This window comes from Mus caroli, chromosome 14, assembly GCF_900094665.2.
Source record: "Mus caroli chromosome 14, CAROLI_EIJ_v1.1, whole genome shotgun sequence".
Taxonomy (NCBI): domain Eukaryota; kingdom Metazoa; phylum Chordata; class Mammalia; order Rodentia; family Muridae; genus Mus; species Mus caroli.
The window spans coordinates 81,876,666-81,886,886 of NC_034583.1; positions in this window are offsets into that span (position 1 = coordinate 81,876,666).

A 10,221-nucleotide genomic window follows, 5' to 3' on the forward strand; every position below is an offset into this window, starting at 1 on the left:
AAGAAGAAGAAGAAGAAGAAGAAGAAGAAGAAGAAGAAGCAGGTTGTATTTATCTCGGTTGATTATTATGTAATTTATGCAGGGGGGTTTGGGGTTGGAGATTTACCATTATAAATATGGCTGTTATATCACAAGCCTTTAGTGTTATCATTTGAAAATGAAGTATTTGTGGAGGCCAGGAAAGAAAAATAGGCCCTCTGGAACTGAAGTTACAAACAGTTGTCTGATGCCATTATGAGATCTGGGGATTGAATCAATGTCCTCTGGAAGATAAACCAGTGACCTAAACCACTGGACCATCTCTCCCCCAAACATAATACACTTAAAAACTATAAAACATAAACTTTTGGTTCATACTAGATTCAATTCTGTAACATAGTGTTTTCCAAAGCACATTCTTTCCATTATACTAGGATTTGATAAAGGGTGGCCATTTGTGAAATCTATTCTTATTTTGTAAAATGATAATCTGTTCAGTCCTATTATCTTGTGCATCCTGCCCTCAGAGACCCAGCCTACTGGAGTCCTTTGGCAGGGAGCCCCTTTGGGATACATCCCAAGATTTCACCCGCAAATATCTTGTCTTATTACCCTGCCTTGGTAGCACAATTGGCCTTGATTGGCCTACAACAATGTATTCAATATTTTGGCAATCCCCCTCAGGAATTGATTGTTCCATATAATATGAAGCAAATAGAAGTATTATCAGCTACTGTTGATGATTGGGCAATTTTGAGATATAGCTTTATGGTAAAGATGGATAATCATTTCCCTAAGGATCCCATTTTGCAGCTGATTAAAGCTCATCCAGTTGTTTTTCCACGAATTACTTCTCTCTCGAGTGTCATTGCCTGATGCCCCTTTAATTTTTACAGATGGGTCTAAGACAGGCTGCGGAGCACATTTGGTCCATGGCTCCACGCCACTAACTTTACAGTTTCCCCTTGCTTCTCCCCAAGTTATTGAGTTGCACATTGTTATAATAGTTTTTGAATTCTATTCTGAATCTTTTAATTAAATTTCAGATAGTCAATATTTTGTTAATTCATTAGTAGTGCTGGAAGTGGTGGGAAAGGTGAATTTTCGATCCACTATAGAGGATTTGTTAAATAAATTGCAATCCTTAATTTTAAATAGAAATTCTCCATTTTTCGTCCAACACATTCGAGCTCATACAGGTTTGCCTGGCCCTTTAGCAGAGGGCAATGATTTGGTTAATAAAGCTGCTAGAGTTGCTTCTGCCTTTTTGATTCAAACACCTGTAGAACTGGCTCGTGAATTTCATTCATAGTTTCATGTGAATTCCAAAACACTTTCTTCTCGATTTCATATTACTAGAGCAGAGGTAAGGGATATCGTTATGGTTTGGAAAGCCTGGGCCCCCCTATTGCCTCAGCCAAGTGTGGGAGCAAACCCTCGCAGCCTGCTTCCCCTCCACATTTGGCAAATGGATGTGACTCATTTTTCAGAATTTGGTAAACTGCAATTTGTTCATATTTCTGTAGATACAGCCTCTGGGATGTTGTTTGCCTCCCTGCATACTGATGAAAAGGCACACCATGTCATTGCCCATTGCTTTAAGGCATGGGGTGCATGGGGTCAGCCCAGAGAGCTTAAGACTGATAGTGGACCTGTTTATACTTCATTCTTTTGTTTCCTTTTGTAAAATGATGGGTGTCTGCTTGGTGCACGGTATACCCTACAATCTTCAGGGCCAAGGCATCATTGAGAGAGCCCATCACACTCTGAAAGAAAGAGGGAGTAGTCTCTGGCGCTACTCCTAGAAAGAGATTAGCCACTGCTCTCTTTACCTTGAATTTTTTTGAATAAAGATAAAAATGATTTGACTGCTGCAGAACGGTTTGCCAATCCCAAGGCATCCTACAAAGGCACAGTCATGTGGAAGGATGTTCTGAGTGGACAACAGCATGGGCCCGATCTTGTGTTGGTCTGGGCTAGAGGGTCTGTTTGTGTTTTTCCACAGGATCATCACCAGCTGCTGTGGGTTCCAGAGCGATTGACGAGGGTAGTTCAAGATGGATGGAGGTGCCATGATGAAGCTGCTCCTGGGGGGTGATGATGCTGCCTGCAGTGATGACTGAAGATCTACGATGGTCCCCCTTTTGAAGGGGTATTCAAGATTCACTGCCCCCATGGACCGGCTGCCAGTCCAGGAAAGCTGTGTGGGCCGTGAAAAAATATTTTACCTTTTCTGCTTATATTAGTACCAGTCATAATCAAACATTTTCAGGGTTTAATTGGATGTATCAAAATCCAGCCCAAAGAGGGCCAAGCAATCCCTTTAATGTTTTGCTGTTGTGTGGGATAAATTGGGAGTTGTACAGATCTTTCTTCTTTGAGTATGTTAATGAGTGGGGCATGGGGAAATACTAGCTTTTATTGGAATGGATCTGTATTATTTGAGTCTTCTGTTATTCAATTTGCTTATGGGAAGAATGTATTCTTTAAAGCCACGCCTGTATGTGTTTGGCCTCCTTTTGTATTTTTAGTTTATAATGGTAGTTATTTTGATGATGTTGTAGAATGTAAGGAAGATAGTTGTTTTTATAGTAGGTGTTGGTTGGAATGCTTCTATGTTTTCTTTAGCTATTGTGACCAGAATGCCTAGATTGTTACCATGGCCCGTGCAGACCCCTTTGGTTATGACCTTGTTTAGACCCAAGAGAAATTTGGGATAGTCTATATCAATTCCACTTGGGTGGAGGTATCCATGGCTGAAGGACTTGCAAATTGGATTGCCTCTGCTATGTCACACCTAAAGGAATGGGCCAGTATTGGTGGATTGGCACTGTGCTGCGTGCTCATCAGTGTCCTGGCCTTTTGATGCATCTGCTGCATGCAACATCACCATCGCAGGGCTCAAGCTCTGTTGATACAAGCCTTTGCAGCTGTGGAGATAGAACAATCTCCTCAAGTGTGGCTTGGCATGCTAGGGAAGTAGTCAATGATGGGTAACACTCCCTGGACGTGTTACCAACCTAAGACAGTGATCAGACCACTGCTGTCTGTCTCCTGATGATGGGTAAGGAGTGTTGTTGCAGTGGGCAACCTAAGACAGGCATTCTCTCTGCCAATTTAAAGAATGAGGGGGAGATGTGAGGAGCAGATGTGGCCACAGCCCCAAGATGGCACCTGGGACTGCTGCCAAGTCTTATGACTGGCACATGACTTCCTCATATCCCTCAAGATAGCCACGTACCTTGAGCTGCATTGAGCAGATGCACCATGACATAATATCGGATGATGTGACAAATATAGTCCTGAGTCAGTGAACTGTGCCTAAGTGGACTGGGTTGAGGGGTAGTGGATGAGAGGGGATAAAGAGGGAAGGCCGAGAGAGGTCAGGGCATTTTCTTTTTCCTACACATTTGTTAAGTTCCTAAATAAACTGCCTTGAGAAGCACATCAGTTTCGTCGCTTCTTTTCTGCTGGTCGGAGATGGTAGTGACACTGAATAAGTTTGTGGAGCATCATAATGTATTAATACATTTATGTTTCATTCATCAACATAGTGAAATCTGGAATAAATACTATAAATCATTTTCTGCCTTGATAATTTAATTCCTCATTGATATATAGCAATGCAACCTCTGTCAATAATATTATTTTGAATTACCATTATGTTTAAAATATACAACTCTGTGAAAATTCAGATTTTAATAATCTTCACCCAGATCAATTTGTGGTCATATGGAGCAATTCTTTAAATAATACTTTTAATACATAAATTATGTGTGAGCTTGTATGATGACTTAGTAGGTAGTGGTGTTTGAGCTTCAGCCTGATGAAATAATTTCTATAAATTGATCCTAAAATAGGACAATAGAGTTCTCACCCCTGAGAATGGTCCTTGACTTCCATGGGCCTTGACACACTAAAAATTGTAAAGTGTATTATCATTGGTTTCCTGCATGATTCAAAGTTCACATCATATGTAGTCTAGAACCTTATACAAAGGAATGATAATTTAATAACTTACATACTTGGCTCACAAATTGTTTACCTTTCCTACGATATGGAAATTTTAAGTATATGACCTTGATCTCAGTACATTATCATATATACTGCAACCAATCAGGTGCATTCTCAGCAGATGTTTCTATCATGTGAGTTTAATTTAGCAAGTCTTACATTAAGCTTTTAAAAGCTTCTAAGACTTGTCTAAGACCTAAGGAATGATCATTAGAAACATTCATGGTCCAAGGAGGAAGAAGCTGTCTCATTGGATCTTTGATAATTTTTTTGAAATTTTCTAGGGAAGCGGGTACTGGGGAAGGCAAGTAAAATCAAATAGAGGCTGGACACATGTAAACATAAACTCTCTACACAGAAAAGTGCTTAAGTTGATTTCCAAGGAACACTTCCAAAATCCAGTCAAAATCAGTTTTAAAAATGTCAGAGAAAATACGGGCAGATGAGCAACATGTCAGTGAATCCAGTCAATGATCTTTTGAAAAAACAAGTACCGAGTACCCCAAGGTCCTGAGGCATAGCATAATATCAATCATCAAAATATCCTCTCCCTCCTCTTTCCTCCTTTCCTCTCCTTCTCTCCTCTCCCTTCTCTCCCTCCTAGCTTCAAAACATTTAAGATATAGTATTTCCTCTATCTGTGCCAGGAAAGAAAGCCTTGCTTAATATCAGAGGACTTAGAACATCTCTTTAAATGTCCTAACTCTGAATAAATAACTGGCATATGAAAGAATCCAAAACATTCGTACATAGAAGAAAGAAGAAAATTTACAAAGGCTACTGGAAAATGCTCCCTGGACCCAAATATGACCTGGGTATGATTAAATATACTAAACTCTTTGTAAGTGATAAAAAACAATGAGCTAGCAGAAACCAAGGATACCTTCAAGAACTCCATTTGAAAATCTGAAGATATAATATGACAAGGGGAGAATTTAAGAAGCAGTAATAGCAGACAGCAGTGCCTGAGAATTATGACACGAGGATTTATGGAGCAGCCTCCGCTGTGAGGTCAGTTCTATTTGCAGACCTTTCAATTTTTCAATTCACATTGTTGAGGTCCCTAACTTTTTAAATATGTCAATATGTCAGTATCTAGCAAACAACCAGTATCACTGCATTTCTTCTTATTCCAAAATTCAGCAAATATCTAATGATAAATTTGCTAAAGCATTTGTGCTCCTGCTTAAGAAAGAATTGTGCTAATTTCTATTATATTCTTGAGATACTTTAAACATGATTATGTGTGGTCCAAATATTCAGAAGGCTTACATTTTAGTGTATATATTAATTTCATTGTTACAATATTATTACATGATAATAGAGTACATAAGATCTTTTGTTGGCATTCTAGGGACCAATCCCTAGACTTCAACAAATACTAAACCACTGAGCTAAAATCATCTTTTCTTTTTTTCCTGACATAGTGTCTTACTAAGAAGCCTAGGCTGGCCATGAACACACAAACTTCCAACCACTGCCTTCTAAACATTAGGAATACAGGCAAGTGCCACCAAGCTCATAAGGATGTAAATATGTTCCAACAATTCATGCTTCAGCACTTCCAAATTATAACTTAATATGTGATGAAAATAGTGCTGTGTTACAAAATGTGCTAATATTTGGATATTTCCTCTCTGTAAGGAAGCTAGCTTTGACTTACTAGTTTAAGTGTAATTTTACTCACATGACAAGAGCTATTTTCTGTGTCATTCTTGTTTCAGTCTCTCTGTCTTTCTTGTCAATAGTTTATATTTTCCTTTCCTTCCCTCAAAATCTATCATTTCAATTTACTCAAATATCTGCTTCCTCTCTTAAAATTTTATACAACCTAGCAGAAAAAAAAGTGCTTCTTTTGTTAGAGCTATTACTAGTACTGTTGCTGATATGTCTTGTGTTTGCTCTCTTATTGTTATGTCTAAAATATTAGATAAAACAGGAGACCAAAAGATCTATTTTAGCCCATAGTTTGACAAGGTCTCCCTCAATAAGTTGAGATAGACTGGCTGAACAAAGAAGTAGCAGGGTTTCAACACATCACAGTTGACTAGGAAACAGAGTGCAAATCTGAAACCTATAGGTGTGTCCCTTTTCATTCAACTCCATTAGCTGAGTTGGAGGGTCCATGAGCTCCCTAAACAATACGACTACCTGGGACCAGTCATTCAATGCATGTGAATGTGGGAGAAATATTGGGTGAGTCATAATTTTTCTATAACAAGAGGAAAGTCAAAAGGAGAAGGATATAACAAACGTATTTAATCATAATATTGTGTTACACAGGAGAATTTAGAAGTGAAAACAAAAGACCCAGAGGAAGAGAGCCTGTTATTACACTTTCATTCCAAGAAAAGTTGGCTGCCAAAACAAAAAGACTGAAGGAAGGAAAATAATGTAGGAATAAAAAATGAAGTGCAAATATTTAGATTTCCTTTGTAGTCTAAGGTAGGACCCTTCTGAGTTAAGGATACCATGGTCTGCTGTGAGAACAGACAGTCCAGTGCTGTGATCTAAATCTGCAATGTTTCCAGAAAGCTCAATTAAAAGACAGTAGCAAGAATTTAGGTGTGAGTAGTATGCCATTCTGTGTCCTTTGCTTCTTGGATATATGCTTGAGTAAATTTTCTTCCTGTATATGCTTAGCATACATATCTACATTTCTAAAGATCTAAGACCACAGGCCACCTGACTATAGCTGAACTCTCCCAAATTCTGACTAAATAAACCTTTCTGTTTCTTTAATTTACTCCTCCCCCCACTAAAACAAACAAACAACTGACCCAAACAGAAATTCTTTACATGAATTGTTGGAACATATTTACATCCTTATGAGCTTGGTGGCACTTGCCTGTATTCCTAATGTTTAGAAGGCAGTGGTTGGAAGTTTTAGTTTTTATGACTATCAAATAGGGATAAAGCAAAGGTAATGACGTTTCTTAGATAATTCTAGTTTCCAGAAAATCATAATTACTATAGACTAGATTATCTTCTGTAAAATTGTGCTTTTAAGAAAATCGCATATTGGCCCTAAAAACAACCCAACCTCAAAACTCTGGAGCCTGGATTCTAGATAGGACTTAATTCTGAGAATGTCTTCTCTGCTGGGGAAGAGACCACATCATGACATATTTCCAAGATTTTATCATTCCAATAAATTCTTTGTTTGTTTGTTTGTTTTTTCAAGACAGGGTTTCTCTGTATAGCTCTGGCTGTCCTGGAACTCATTTTGTAGACCAGACTGGCTTTGAACTTAGAAATCTGCCTGCCTCTGCCTCCCAAGTGCTGGGATTAGTGTGCCACCACCGCCTGACTCCAATAAATTCTTATTATTCATCAAGGAACAAGTTTTGGTATAGAGGTTCCAAACATTCATCTTACTTTTTTCTCAGCTTTATCATAACTAGTGGAGACTATATATTGTCTACCAGGGGCAAAATGCACAGCGTCTGAAAGAACAGTTGGGGATATAACAGCTGCAATAATAACTTTCCATAAATTCCAATAGTAGATACTGATATGAGCAAGATGCAAAAATAAACAGGTTGTATCTTCTGCCCATTTTATCTCAGAACAATACATAAACACATTTTCCAAATACATATTGAAAACACATGATACTAATTAATGATATATTTTCCCAATTATATAATGGTTTCTTTGTTAATAGAAGCAACCCCACAGTCAAGTCCTGCAGCTAGGTGATTCTGTAACTGGATTTCATAGACCATTATGGTACAATGCCTCCTGTTGTTATTTGGATATGGTGCTCTCAGAGTTCCCAGATTGGCAATAGGTGGAAGAGAATAACGGATGGAGTTTTTGCAGCTCTTTAATCTAATTGTGTTTTCATATCGTTGATTTCTCTTCTTAGTAGCCAGCATTCATAGTCTTCCCTAATTGTGATAAAACTGAGGAAAAATAAAATGAGTGTTTTGGAATCTGTACACCTCAAGTTGTTTCCCTGGTGAATTCTCATGGACACAGCACAATGAGGCTTGTTGTTCTTTTGTTTCCTTATTGTCTGTGGCTTTTTGCCAACATGTGGTATCTTGCCAACCTTCTGGTGATCTTTCTTAACCAAAATTAGGATTCCTGTTGAACAATTTGTTTGACAAGGAAGGTTTATAATTTGTTTATGTTTCTGGCTGCAATTCGCAGAAACATTAAGAGGCGTAGATAAACAGGTGTATTTGAAGATCTCTTGTGGCTTGTAAAGTGAATGGAAAATGCTAATTCTGTTTTGGAACTCCCAAGTGAAAATTTTATTATGAATTAGATAAAGATGATTTAATTTTTTGGATCTGAGTGGGATGTATTAAAAAGAAAAAAAATAGTGCGCTCTGATTAGATACACTTGTTTGCCTTGAAGTAACTAGCTAGAATTATTGGATAATTTGATCTTTCTGTGAGGGTATTTTTTCCTCTGGTAGGATGAATCTTTCTCTCTCTCTCTGTCTCTCTCTCTGTCTCTTTCTCTCTCTCTCTCTCTCTCTCTCTCTCTCTCTCTCTCTCTCTCTCTCTCTCTCTCTCTCTCTCCCTCCCTCCTTCCCTTCCTCACTCCACACCCCCTCACTTTGCCTCTACCTCCCCCACCCCAGGCCTTTACATCTCTTTATCTCTCTCTGTTTGTGAGCTTATTTTGGTTGACAAGAGGTTTTGGCTTTCATTTCTGGTAAGGTATATTATTCATGGTACTTTGAATTTATAAGGCCTCTCATTGGCTCATGTGTTTGAACACTCTGCATCCAGATGGTAGTGATGCTTGCAGATATTATGGAAAATTTGGGACAGAGAGTCTTGCTCTAGGAATCAAAACACTGGAGGAGAGCAGTGTAAGAGAGTTACAGCTTAGGCATACTTGCAGTTCACTGTCCTCTTCCTTGTGTGGAAGGAGTTTCATCTTTAAGCTTCTTGCTGAGTTTGACAGACCACAATGGTAAAATGAAGTCATGCCCTGCTCCCTTCTTCTTTGCTTTTCTCATTACTGTGACTTCCTTTTCTGAGAATATAAGGTAAAAACAGTGTTTTGTCTGTATGCTGGTTTTGGTCATAACTCATACCGCTTGATTCAAAGTTTCTCTGAGGATTGTTTTTGTTCAGGCATGCCTGCAATTTAGACATCAAAAAGTTAGTTTAGACCATTTAGAAATAAAATAAAAAAATAGGATTTATTCCAGCTAAAATAACTGTTACATTACATTTGGACTCAAGGTTTATAATGTTTGTTTATAATGTATTATGGCTTATATTTGTAATTAGGTAGTCTTGACGTACTTCAGTTAATCATAATCATAATTGGTAGTTTATTGTCTATGTACAGACCTGATGAATTTATATTGTTATGTTGTTTTATGACTCAAACTTTAAGATAAGGAAATTTCTGATATTTTAATTTCATTAAATTTATAAGAGAAAGAGGACATCTTTAGAAATATTAATACTACTAGCAGAGAAAAGGAAACTCAAGAGATGCCCAGCTCTGAACCCTGTGAGATACAACGTCAAGCCTGAGAAGACATATTCAGTGGCTTAGGCATAATGCTTTTCATGTATCATGTATCAAACTGTATCATGTTTACTATTGTGTTATTCAAATGATGATATTTTTCTGCTTCTTTATCTTGTTTCAATCCAGACATGGCAGTGTGATGCATGTACTAGAAATCTCCTTTATCAAATCTGTGTAAACAGTTCTTACTACTCATCTTATGACTTGTCCATAAATGCTCATCAACCAAAGGTTGTGCAAAAGAGAGAATATGACAGAAACTTCCACCTGCCATGGCAACGGGAGGGGGAGGGAGAGGGGGAGGGAGAGGGGGAGGGGGAGGGGGAGAGGAGATTGGAGGAATTAGGGCCATGAGGATGGTGACAGAGAGAGATAATAGAAACATATCTGAAGCTCAAAGGGCCAGACCAATAAGAGAAAGCAAGGATATTGGAGTCATGGCTAGGAGGTAGTCAGATTAGTTTAGAGGTTAAAGTAGATCAATAACTGCTCAACTACTGAAGTGCTGATTGAAATGAATCTTGGTCTCTCTGTGTGGTTATGGGAGACTAGCATAAGGAAAAGAAATACAGCCACTGAATTAATTTACTGTCTGAATGTATGTTAAGAAATTAATTTTGGGGCTAATATCCACTTATCAGTGAATACATATTGTGTGAGTTCTTTTGTGATTGTGTTACTTCACTCAAGATGATGCCCTCCAGGTCCATCCATTTGGA